We start from the raw sequence: 14,026 nt of genomic DNA on the forward strand, positions 1-14,026 counted from the left end.
CTACAAATCCATTGCCTCTGAAGTACAGAAGAGTGAGTTTATTTTTTTTTATTTTTTTTTTACCAATTTACAAAAGTGTCACTAATCAGCAACTATGGACTTTCCTAACCTGACTATGTAATTATGCAAAACCTATTTAACATACAGAAATCATGCATTGGAGCATGTGTGGCACGGTAGCCTAGGTTTTATTTAGCGGCTCCAGACCAGCAGCTAAGGGGTTAACCTCAGGCCATGCCACCTTCTCTAACAGCTAAACGGATTTGGCCGTTTGAACAAGTTTGTCCCAGTCACCGCCCCCTAGCAGAGGCAGCTCAAATCAGCCAGTCACGTGACCCCGAGCAAGGCTAACAGTTGCACTTGGCAGAGACAGCAAGGGTCACAATGGAATCCTGATACAATGTAACTGACTGATCGAACCCAGAGTCTCTCATTTGCATATGGCAGTTGTTATCCCCAGAGATGGTCACAATAAAGGAAACAATAGCTGGGGAGGGAACTCCATTGTCACCACTGCTTAGCTTCTAGACACTGCCAGAGACTGACAATGACAAGCGACTGCGTTAAATAAATGACCCACCAGCCAGTGTAAAATACAGGCTGGAGCTGCAGGTATTCATTATTTCTCAGATAGAGAAATAAAAAATTCTCTTTAAATATTGCAAGACCTCACTTCAGAAGAATATGCTAAACATTCTGCACTTTCTTACTTGCCAGAAACCAGGTGGGAAATAAACATGTAACCCTGTCCCAAATGCTAAACACCCCCCACCCCCTTGATATTTCTGTGGAGGCAGTGAGGATTAGATTGCAAGCTCTTCGCTATAGGCAAACATGGCACTGGTGTATTTGCTACATCGTGTCACATACATAGTGCAGTTTTGGCAGAACGTTTGTTACAACGTGGAACCCGTCACTATGGAATGTCCACGCTACACAATTCTCTTTATACACAAGTCCCAATGTACCTTCATGTTGTAAAACTGAGCAGTGATGGCAAACCTGTGGCACTCCAGCTGTCCCCGGGCTACGTTTCCCACGATGCTCAGTAGTCATCTTCCTATAGGGTTTCAGAGGTTATTCAAGACACACATAGCTGCACCCTACACCTGAATGGACCCTGAATGCATAAAGACCAGGATTGGCTGGCTGAGCATGATGAGTAACGTATTCCAGAATAGCTGCTGTGCTAAAGGATTGGTATTCCTGCCCTGATTTCCTAGAACATGCATTTACTGTGCACCTGAGTGACACTGCATGCATGCACAGGGGAGGAGGGCTTCTTTCACTCCTTGCCCCCTGCTTGTGCTCCAATAAGCTTTCCCCACTCCTCACAACACAAGCAGCTCCATGGAGATGGGTAGGCAGGCAATGCAGGGCGGACCTGGAATGGGATAGGCTGTAGCCCTTGCAGAAGAAAGGAGGTAGCAGCAGCAGGAGGAGGATCCTATTGTCAACTGGGAAGAAAGTTAAACGTTGGGAGGGAGAGAGATAACTTTTCAAATGCCATTTATCCTCAGCTTTGGTGCCCTGGGCAGGAACTGGTTAATGGATCTGTGATCTGTGCTGGTGAGTCTTGGCTGATGATGAGAATAAAGTCATTTTACTGAGTTAGTGTATGTGTGCTTGCTGGGTAACAAGATCCTGTGAGGATCTATTGTGTCTGAACCCCCCTGGACTGAGTATACTGTATGTCATGGGGCCTGGCCCAGCTTCTTTCTTAGCTCTCTTGGATACACGCTGTACAGTCTCTTGGTTGGTCCCTTGTAGCTATTGTGTTTTTGATGTTTATGGGACCCTTCAGCAGTGTTAGATGTGTTTCCATAGCAGCCAGTAGTGGATGCCCGTTTGTAGAGAGAGGTCTGTTTTTAGCTCACAATTTGCACTCTTGGAGTTTCTGCTTGGTCCATTAATCGTTGTTTAGCAATATGTCCATAGTAATATAAAAAAAATATCTGTGGGATAAATATAATGTATAAAAAGGCTGTCAATATTTGCTCATATTGTATTTAATGTATGTGTACGTGTATTTATGTTTATTTCTATGGCGCAAACAGGTGTACTCAATGGTGTACACACAGCATTGCAGAAAATAGGATGTAAAGTAAGTGAATTAGGTATCCAGACATCAATTGATCTGCGTCTATTAAAGGTCCTTATCCCGCTGTGGAGCTTACAATCTAATGATGGTCTTAGAAATACAGTCAGGACAACACTGTAACATTAGCACTGGTGTCTTTTTAAAAAAAATTTATTGTCACTGACAATTCCAATATGGCCACCTCCGTAGTGAGATTTAGTGGTCATTCCAGCGAAACTGTCTGTAACTTTGTTAGATGGAAATTATATGAATCTCTTGTGTAAAACTGATTTACAGAATAAATATATGTTTAACGGTACTAAAATAAATTTGTGTTGTTTTTTAAATTGTGAACTTGTAATGTTAATGTGTATCACGTCCTAAAGCAATACATGTATAATTTAATTATAAATATGTTGATTACTTTAGTACTGTTATGTTTATATTTGCCTCTAGTGATGAGCTGCCAGTACTGTCGTGTCAGAGCGCAGCTAGTCTGTGCTATCTCCTTTCCACATACATTGGCCCTTCTTAGGAAAGCTTCAACAAACAGGGCTCACCTAACCCAAGATGGTGCCATGATGGCGTCCTCACCTAACCCAAGATGGTGCCATGATGGCGTCCTCACCTAACCCAAGATGGTGCCATGATGGCGTCCTCACCTAACCCAAGAAGGTGCCATGATGGCGTCCTCACCTAACCCAAGAAGGTGCCATGATGGCGTCCTCACCTAACCCAAGATGGTGCCATGATGACGTCCTCACCTAACCCAAGATGCTGCCATGATGGCATCTGTGTCAGTGCATGTTAGAGTGGCGTGACATCGGTAACTTTATTCCAAAACTTGTCTAGCAAGTGCGGGATGAGTTTACCAGTGACCTATTATAACACTGTAGCTGCTATGATGGATAACTGGAGAACTGCCATGTCCAGAATAGTTTGACAGATCAGCGATCGGAACTTTGCATTTCGTCTTACTGGCATACTGCAGTCACCAAGATTACTTCATCTCAATCAGGGGCCCTGTCCTTTTAACTCTGCAATGTAAAACATTGTGCTTTTTCAGACACTGCAGTTTTTACATTGTTGGGCTAATTCCACCTATAGTGGCTGTCATCTTGACAACCACTAGGGCCTCAGTCACATGTCACAGAAGCTTATAGAAAAGCATTGAATCCATGCACCTCAGGACCTATGAGGTGCATTGATTGGACCATTGCTGGAACAGGTCATGCCTGCTCAATGACTTTGCAGGTGGCAGAGAGGTGAGCTGGAAAAAGGTAAGTAAAACTTTTTAATGTTTTGATTATTGCACATGGGAAGGGGAGGATTTTAGTGTTAGGAATACAGGTTTGTATTTCTAACACTATACTGTTCCTTTACGTAAATATAGATTTACTAGCAATTCTGGTAACATAATGTATAGATTATATTTTGTGGTCTTCCATTTTAACTAAAGTTTTGTACCAAGACAGGTACATTTGAAAGTACTCGGAGTAACCAGCATAGTCAAGGTCTTACATGCAGTGTCTGCGTCATTCCTCGAATGCCTTACGCAGTACTGATTATATTATCTCGAATGCAAGCCGTGCACATTTTATCTTTATTTAGAATATATCTTAATGGCACGGTACTATAGACTACAATGCATTTTACACTTTTTGTTTTTTAATCCAAGGACCATTAGTGTTCCCTAAGATAGAAGTAAATGATGGAAGTTTACTGCTCAAATTAAAATGTTTTTTTTTTCTTTCTAAATCCGTATCACACTGTGCTACCCTTTCACATTCTAAAACCCTTCGTGGACTACATTTCTCACAAGCAACTGAAGCATAGTCCTCAAAAGGATGGTATTCCAAAGGTTTATAATCACTGATCTGTATGGGATTTCCTAAAATTGCACCTTTAACCCCTTAAGGACCAAACTTCTGGAATAAAATGGAATCATGACATGTCACACATGTCATGTGTCCTTAAGGGGCTAATCAAAATCATTTGCCTTCAACTTGCGTCTGGCACAGTGCTCCCCTCAGCAATCACTGGACATCTGCAGACTTTGAGGGCGTAATAGATCTTAATGTATCTGTACACCTTAAAACACACGCTGGTAACATGGACTTTCAGCTGACTTTGCATCCCTATTCTCATCAGCCTCCCCAATGCAAAATAACCCTGCTATTTTCAGCTGGCGATATGGTTTGATGTGTCTGCAGCAAATTATATAGAATGCTGAAGTTTATAATTTTATGGAGGGTTCCTACCATTCAGCGTGGAATGACTGTCTACAGGACATGTGGGTCTTTCAAGATCACAGTCTGGGATGGATTCCAGATGTGCTTTTCAAATATCCTGTGCTTTTTTTTTTTATTCCATAACATGATATTATGCTAGAAAAAATGCTATTCTTTTTTGTGTGTAAAATTGCAGATGACCACCAAACTTCTTCTTAATAATTAAAGGCTCTATCTTTGGGATTCTTAAAGAGGCACTCTAACCACTAGTGGCAATGCAGTCACAAGAGACAGTCTCTGTCTCGTAGGCACTCTCACGTGTGAATGCACTGTTATACTGCACAGGTCCTACTGATGAACTTTGCAGGATTATATAATCTCGTAATCACATCTCACAGGAGTTTCGATCTGTCATTTCATATACCTCATGCTCACATGAGTATGACTGTCTACACACAATATGTGAGCTTCATGCGTAAACAGGACATGCATTTGTACTAGCCCCCAACCAAGGCTACGTCTCTTTTTTACACAGTATAATTGCATTATATTGTTAGTAAATGCAATGGTGTTTTATTTGTAGAAGGAAATTTAGACTAGTACTTCCATGCCTTTAGCACAAACTATAAATATGGCACTTGCAAAATTGGCACATGTATTGCCTTTTCAAAATTGGGATGAGGGGTTGTGTCAGCCTTCTTGAACCACTTGCACAAATATACCTTGATTGCTCAAATTAGCTATTTTAGTTCTCTCTCGTCCTAGGTAAGAGAAATAATCCAAGACGATCCCAAATCTTGTCTGCCCCTCCTGATCTATGATAGGTGCTAGGTATACATTGTGATGAGGCAATATTCTATTTAGACGAAGCACACCGAGGCACCATGCAGCCCATAGAACATAGTGGGATGCAAACGTCAAGTAGATATATGCTTTAGTCTGTACCAGTGACATTAACCTGCAGCCACCCACAGGTATAATTCTCTTACAGGCGATGGCAGACAGAATATTATGGGAATTGTAGTAGACAGCTGGAGGGCTGAAATCCAATATACGGTACCTCTTTATATCTTTAATGAGGATTTTACCAGCACAAAGAATAGACAAATCCTTACTAATAAAATCAAACAGGCCTGGAGGAGGAGCGGTACATTTTACGAAGAAGAAAAACGAAATAAAAATACTGATTGTTCACATTCTCTTATAGTGTTGTTACTGCCTTTATAAACGAACAAAAATACATTGAAAACAAAAGTAGTTTTGTCTGCTTTTCTTATACTACTTATATATAATGGTGTGCAACATTGTTTTAACCCCTTAAGGACACATGACATGTGTGACATGTCATGATTCCCTTTTATTCTAGAAGCTTGGTCCTTAAGGGGTTAAAGGGACACAACATACTGGAAGCTACCCCCTGTTTTTCCAATGCATTATATAAATAATACATAGAAGACTAACAAAAGCATAAAATGAAATGTCAGTGTCATTGTCAATATGTTGGCGCTACATAAATGCCACAAATTATAAGATTTCATTTTAAGGTTCTTGTACGTACTGCTAATCCAGGAGTGAGCTCTACTTAGACCAGGAAGACACTGTTCCAAACAGAAGACACTTATTCTAGCCCCCCCAATAAACCACTGCTGGACGTGTATTCCAGCCTCCATTTCATTTGTCCGATCATAGGAGATGGACTGCGGTTGTAGGTTTATTGACAGATCCAGTGACATATTTTTGGGGAAAGTGGCCAACCACGCATGCACAAGCCTTCAGCTCCCTCTGAGCATCTCTGACATGTGGGGAGTTGAAAATTGTTCCAACAGCATACTAACATTTATACATGCCGAGGAGTTAGCACAGCTTCTGATTCTCAGAGGGAGAGGGAATGGGCAGATCTATAACTGTAGTACTTTTAGGAAATCTTTAGTTATAAGCAACTGTGTACGTAGACATGAGACCTCCTTGTATCATGGCTTAATGTGCAATGATAATAAATTGTTAGAATACTCAGACCAATACATATTTGACTTATTTGGTATGAATTAATCATATCTTTATCCAGGAGCCAAACAAACTAGAACTGTGAAATTAGGTGCTATATGTTAATAGCATATTGTTAGAACATTTGGAATTTGCTCATGGAACTTGATAAAGGAGATATTAAAGTGCTGATGTCCATTTTTTTTATAGAACAAAACCCACACAGTGAACTAGTGGGCTGCTTTAGGTTCCTTCCTCATTTTTCAAGCTCAGTCCATTTGTAGCAATCAGTAGTCAGGGCTGTCAATACTTTGTTTTTTTTTTTTTTTTTTTTTTTTTTAATTTGCATTTTATAATATCAACATGCATTGCAGTGTTTAGTACAACAAGGCATCAATTCACGTAATGACAATTTTGTTCAGTTGTTGCGCAATTCTTACAATATATTTTGTGCTTTTCGAACAAGTTGATACTTTAACTTTTGTTAACAATAACGTGTTAATGAAGGGAAGGTAGGAGAGAGGGGAGGGGGGGGAAAGGAGAGTTTAGGGGTAAAGTTGTGTTCACCAGAAACTTGACATTTGTTGCGTAGTTGTCATTGCAAAATGTAGAATCACATTTAGTGTAGGTTGCGTGGTTACCTTATGTTACTCTCAGTAATTACATTCATCTGGTTGCTATGTGGCTAGAGCTACGTACTTATGGTCACAGCTGATGGAGTTGCGTTTTTGTCTCGTATTGATGGGTGGATTTGCATATTGCTAGCTCAGGGTTTCAGCCCTGTGAGGTGGCGAGGTATTTCTCCCATAGTTCCCAAGCTATAGTTATGGCTGGCTTCGGTTGTGCGGTTCTCCTTGCCATTTTTTCGTATAGTTTTGAGAGTTCTATCGCAGCAATGCATTTGGCTATTTTTGGTGGGCATGGATCCCGCCAGTGTCTGCTAATCGTTTGGAGGGCTGCAACTATGATTTGATAAATAAGATATTGGTGGGCTTTTGTGAGGCCATTTGGAAATAGTTGCAACAGAAAAACTTCTGGGGTTCGCTGGAGGAGGACTCCTGTGCAAGCCTGTATTACATGGATTACGTCTGTCCAATATTGCTGCATTATTGGGCAAGACCACCATATGTGGAGCATGGTTCCTTTGTCTCCCATGCAGCGCCAACATGAGTCCGGTATGGTGGGGTTACCTTTGTTAAGCCTTACTGGTACCATGTACCACCTGTACAGAATTTTGCGCATTATTTCCATATGGGAAGTGCACAGGGAAAGGTTCTTATGTGCCCGGAGTATTTGGCCCCATTGGCCCTCAGTGATGTGGACTCTGAGTTCTCGGTTCCAAGCTTTTATAAACGTGGGGACATGAGGACCTTCGTTGGCGCTAAGCATGGCATAGACCGTGGAAATCAGTTTTCTCCGTGGTCTCAGTTTAAGACATATTTTTTCTACCTCCGTCAGCTGTAGACCATTTACACTGTTGTACGAGCATATTGTTTGGGTCCTAAACCATGACAAAAGCTGTCTGTGCGAAAATTGTGCTGTGTCTGGTAGTGTATATTGTTTTTGAAGTTCCGCAAATGGTTTCAGTGTGGGGCCCTGATATATGTGAAAAAGATGTGTGATATTGTGGCTGTGCCACAGCCTGATGTTGAAGCCTGGTATTGCTAAAGACACCGATGCCAAAGGCATTGCTAGGGAGATGCCCCCTTTCAGGAGGTGTGCATCCCCGAATTTGTCCCAAGTTTGTAGCGTAAGCTGTGTTGTGGGAAGGGTATCCTTATGTTTAGGCCTAAATTTCCTAGACATCCAGGCCAGGGTCGGTAGTGTGAAGCCATTAGTCAATACTTTGTTTTTAAATGCAGATAACGCTTTCCCGCCTGGATTTGAAATAACAGGTTTATCCGTTAAATTGCACTTTTACCTGCAGCTTATCTCAGGCCGCACAAGTGAAGATCAAGTGACAGATAATCACATGCTGACATCATTATTTATTTACCTCCCAGGATTGTGTTCACAGTGTATTTCCATGTGAAGTAATTAAAGCTGTTATAATAATAATAGGAATAATATGGACATTAAGGCTTTTTATACATGACTGGGTTAGGGCATCATATGCTTGATTAAATGGACATCATAATGTAGTAGTTTTGGTGCATAGACCCTGTCCGTGCAGTCTGACAAATGCAAGCATTTCTGTTTCGGGGAAAGAGCAGTGTTTACATTTGTCAGTCTCTGTGCCTCTAATGCCTGTCAATCAGGCAATCAATCAAATAATCAGACATCCACCAAAATAAATAAATTGAAAGTGTTAAAGGACCACTATAGAAAACATACTCGTTTTCCTGGCACTATAGGGTCTCTAGGTCCCCCCCACCCTTAGGGTCCCCCTCCTGCCAGGCTCTAGGGTGAGGAAGGGGTTAAACACATACCTTTTCTCCACCGCTGGGCTCCCTCGGCGGTGGGGATTCTCCGCCTCCTTTCCCCATCATCGTCTGAATGCGCATGCGCGGCACGAGCCGCTGTGAAAATTACAGTGAGAAGCGCGGAAACGCCTCTAACGGCTGTCAATGAGACAGCCACTAGAGGCTGGATTTACCCTAATGTAAGCATAGCAGTTTCTCTGAAACTGCTATGTTTACAGCAGGAAGGGTTAATCCTAGACCTAGATGGACCTGGCACCCAGACCACTTCATTAAGCTGAAGTGGTCTGGGTGCCTATAGTGGTCCTTTAACAATCGGCATCATAACGCCCAACATGATGATGCTGATAATTAATATCATAGAGAATTGCAGCACTTGTGCAGTTTCTATGAAAAGCATTGGATTAAACGTAGATCATCACTAATGACATCATAGTTTGTGAAGAGACTGCCACAGTATGACCGGGACAGTGCTAAATTAACAGTGAGTTAAATGTTTTCACATTGCCAAAGGGAAGGACAATAATCTAAATGTTAAAGTGGAGCTGTAGCTACCTCACGTTTACCACAAACAAATAGCTAACTAAAAGTTAGTTATTGGTTGTGTTAAAACTTGTTTTGAAAAAAACCAAACACCTTTTATTTATATATTTTTATTTGCATACTTTGCTGGCCAAGGTCTGGGTACTTTGTAAATAAGTAAACTATAGCAGTGCTGCACACATGGCACATGCATTCACACGACACTGCGACACAGTTATCCAAACGCACATGCACACATACACGCCCAGATGTCTTCCAGATCTCTGGTAGCGGTAATTCCTCTTTAAAAGGAATGCTCTTAATTTATTTCTTCAAAATGTTAGAGCATTTCTTTTGTAATCCAAGCTAGCCCCTTTGCTTCCTCCACATTGCCTGTTTAGACTTGAATACATATTTTAAAATACTTTTGTAGGTTAAGGGGACACTGTAGTCACCAAAACAACTTTAGCTTAACTAGTGAAGTTTTGGTGTATAGATCATGCACCTGCAGTCTCACTGCTCAAATCTCTGCCTCTGCAATAACTTTTGTTTGTGTCCGTGAAGCCCCTCCCTTGGCTGTGACTTACAAGATCTGCGTGAAAGAAATTGGTTTCATATGCAATCAGATGTTAACTTGCTTTAGAAGTTTTAATCTCCTGCTAAAGATCTCCTGCTACATGACCGGGTTAGGGCATCATATGCACTGCCTACGACAGTCTGTTGGATGTTTTTTTTTTGTAGATAAATCATTTAGAAAGTTTTTCTAACCGTATTGAATAATTTATATAATAATAAAAAGAAGAATAAGTTGTAAAAATGATTAAAATCGAGGCCATTATTTGCAGAGTTGCTCTCTGGATTTCACTGTGTGGGAAAAAGGACAAAGTTCTTTGAATGTTGAAGGATGCTGTGTACCTACCATGTCCATGAAAAACACAGTTTATCTTAAAATCCTCCCAGTTAGATTTTATTTAAAAAGAAATAAACAAACAAAACAAACAAACAAAATATATATATATTTATATATCTATCTATCTATCCCAAATCCTCATAGATTGTAAGCCTGTTAAAGCGGACCTTCTTTACCTCTCAAATATCTCCTTTCTATAGTTGTAAAGGGCTGCAGAATATGTTTTCGCTATATAAATAATAATTATATATAATATTAATAATCTGCCTGTAAATTTATGACCTGTGGCTGTTTACTAGCTGACTTGCACTTTATATAGCTAACTGCTATATTTTTATGCTGCTGTGGTATGGTGAATATAGTAAAAAAAAATGAAACAAAAAAAATAATAAAATTAAAAATAAGAACATGGAAAAAAAAGGGGAAAGGGGCCCTAGATTATTCCTTTCAAAAGATCCAACATTTAGTGAAATGCCATAACTGTGTTCTGAATTTAAACCTTATATATCTGTATGTGTATATACAGAATTGAATTTTACTTATCATCTTTTTTGTTTGTTTGTTTAAAGCCAATGATCTGTCACCACCCCATTTAAGTACTAGTACCAAGTCAGTTACTTGAAAGCAAAGTTGGCTTATAGAATGCACTACAATGTGTTACCAATACACTTCTTTTCTTTTTGACAATTCAATGCTGCTGGAGTTATTCGGAAAATTGTGAAATTGTAGGTGATTTTGCTTTGAACCCATCTAATCCTTGCTCTGCTAGGGGGCTGGTTTGTATATCGTGCTATCTATTCTAAATTACTGTTTGAAATAGGAGATTTCACTAAAATAGGCTACACTTTGAATATGAAACCAACATAGTTGGTCTAAAGTCAACAACATGATCTATCAGAAAAGTATATATATCAGATTTCTATACCTATGTCACTTCCGGTGAACCTACGTCACCAGAAGTGATGCGAGATCAGCTGCGCGCATGCGCACTAGCAGGCCTCGGGATGGGGAGGTTAATAGGGGTTATAAACTGGGGAGGAATGGTTGGTGACAGAGGGGATGGGGGCTTTATGGGGGTGACACACAGGGGATGGGGGATTATGTAGGGTGACACACAGCGGATGGGGGGATTATGGGGCTGACACACAGGAGATGGGGGGATCATGGCGGTGACACACATGGGATGGGGGGGTTAATGGGGGTGATACAAAGGGATGGGGGTGATACACATGGGATAGGGGTTAATGGGGTGATACAAAGGGATGAGGGATATCCTAAACTCTAATAATTAATGTCACAGTCTGTATCCTATCCTCTAATAATTAATATGACAGCGTTAATGGGGGTGTCCCATTGGGGATAGAGGGGTTAATAATGGTGACACACAGGGGATAAGGGATCCCCTGACTGTCACTCAACAACCCCACATCCTCTGTCTGTCACCCCCATCCTCTGTGTATCACCTTATTAACCCCCCATCCCCTGGGTGTCACCCCTCATAATACCTCCATCCCCTGTGGGTCACCCCCATCCCCTGTGTGTCACCCACCATAACTCCCCGCATCCCCTATGTGTCACCCCCCATAATCACCCCCATCCCCAGTGTATAATCCCCCATCCCCTGTGTGTCACACCATTAACACCCCATCCCCAGTGTATAACCCCCATTAACCTGCATCTCCCCTATTTCCACTGTAATACTACACAGTAAAAGCTGTGGTATAGAAACCTGATTGATGTACCGCGCGCATGCTCAGTACACCCATCAGATTTCTATAGCTGAAGGATGCGCCGCGTGCATGTGCGGTACAGCCTTCAGGTTAGTGGCCCAGCTGATCTTGCGTCAACACGCTGCGTCTCCGCCAGAATTCTATCAGAATTGTATACCCTGAGGCCTGCTAGTGCGCATGCGCGCAGCTGATCTTGTGTCACTTCCGATGATGCAGGTGCACCGAAAGTGATGTAGGTATAGAAATCTGATAGATATACTTTTCTGATAGAACACTGGTAGATAATTCACTTTTATAAATACTTTTTAAATCGTAAAAAGTTCCTTCACAAATGTTTATGTGCTTTAAGATACTGTAATATGACTGATGTGTCAATGTTGCACCATCCACATATCCAGCAGGAAGTTCATTGCTGTAATGATGCAGTGAATGTCATATTTTTAGGGTTCTTTTGAGTGTGCACCTGGGTAATTATTTTATAAAAGCCCATCATTGCTCAGTCAAAAATAACATTTATGTGTTTGAAACCAAATTGAATCTAGAATTTACTAAAAGATAGGTAAAATGTGGCAACTTTTTAATTGGGTATAATCAGATCTGCTAAAATTAGAATTTTTAATGATTTTTATTAACAAGATTATGTTGCTGTATTATACAGGGACATTTAAAAACACACCTTTTTCCATGGCATTGTTTTAAAATGTATACGCAGCCGGTCCTCACAGAAATTCTATATCCTACCTCCGAACAGTCAGATTCGTTGTCATTTTGAAAGTGTTTGATAAATATCTGAAGTCTTTTACACTGAATTCATGTTTGGTGTAATTCAGATGTTATAGGGAGTTATATATTTTTTCAATTTATTGCGCAGTGTGTTTCAAGAGACACTATATGCACTAGAACATTAAAAGAATTATTGTAGTGGTTCTGGGGCAAAGACCCTGTTTCTGTAGGGTGAGGAATATAAATGCTGCCCTGTCTGAGTAAGAACAGTGCTTACACTACTGCCTAATGCTACCTTTAGTGACTGTGACTCCGACAGGCACTAGAAGGACTTCCTGGTTTCGGCCCTGCGTACAGGACTCCCCAAGATATTAATTGAGTCAATGCTTCTCTATGGGGAAATGGTGATAGTTGCAGTGCTGTGATTTATAGTGCATGCGCACTAGGATCCCAATGATTCCCTATCAGGATAGATGATCTCAGCTGGTGGATTGAGGGCAACAACGGTAAGATTAGTTCGCCTGGAGAATAAAGGAAACCAATATATATATAAAATATATATATATATATATATATACACACATATTTTTTTTTTAAATTGTGTTTGGTGTGGGCAACAATGTAAATCATTAACATTACACTCTAGCATTAGGAATACATGTTTGTTCCTTTAACAAATTTAGACTTTTTTTTGCCTCTTGTCTAGTATCCCTTTAATGATAAATAGATCAGAAAAGATGAACAGATTCTGAAAGAGGAAGTTTTAAGAATCGATGAACGTAAGTTTGAGTTGACAGAACCACTTTATGTCTGGAGTGTTAAAGCCCAGTGTATTGATGTAATTAACAAGAATAACTAGCCAATGACTGACACAGTGAAAGGAAAAAGCAGATTTCAATAGAACTACCACAGGCGTTATACCCCAAGGCATATATTTAACAGGCTAGTTTTGACATATTTTTATTTCTCAAAGGCGCTAATATACTTGAACAACTAGTAAAAACACAGCGGTGTAATAAACATTTTATTTATCATTGCAAAATGTTCCTAATCTGAATAACCCAAGATCAATTATTTATATTTTCTATGAATTAATGTAATGCCTAATTTAAAGAAGGCCTCTAATAAAAAAGAGGGAATTTTATTAATTTAATTACTTCTTTATAAATGTATGTAGAGCCCAAATAAACTGACATTTTTCGTGTTAAAACCCTACTTAAATCTGAATTTCGGAAAGGTGAAACAAAGCCTTTTGCAGTTAAAAGGTTTTGTATTGAATGTATTTCTTGTGATTTAAATGAGAAACACAAATTGGGATGAAAGATGGGACAAAATGTATCAGGGAGGGGTGCCATGGATTGAAAAATGGTGTGTGAGGTCTACAGGGTAAAGTAGATGGTGTTTGTTGATGAGAAAATATTAAGAGT

The 14,026-nt window shown here is 40.2% G+C and overlaps 1 protein-coding gene across 2 annotated transcripts in view; it reads left to right on the forward strand.

Annotated features, from left to right (window-relative positions):
• Nucleotides 1-1,437: 1,437 nt before the first annotated feature.
• RGS12 (regulator of G protein signaling 12) overlaps nucleotides 1,438-14,026 on the forward strand; it is a 173,523-nt gene continuing 160,934 nt past the window's right edge. For both annotated transcript variants that reach the window (XM_063457724.1, XM_063457725.1), the window contains exon 1: nucleotides 1,438-1,569. The gene's annotated coding sequence lies outside the window, so the exon portion shown is untranslated. The remainder of the gene's footprint in view (nucleotides 1,570-14,026) is intronic.

The sequence above is a fragment of the Pelobates fuscus genome, chromosome 6 (genome assembly GCF_036172605.1).
Source record: "Pelobates fuscus isolate aPelFus1 chromosome 6, aPelFus1.pri, whole genome shotgun sequence".
Classification (NCBI taxonomy): domain Eukaryota; kingdom Metazoa; phylum Chordata; class Amphibia; order Anura; family Pelobatidae; genus Pelobates; species Pelobates fuscus.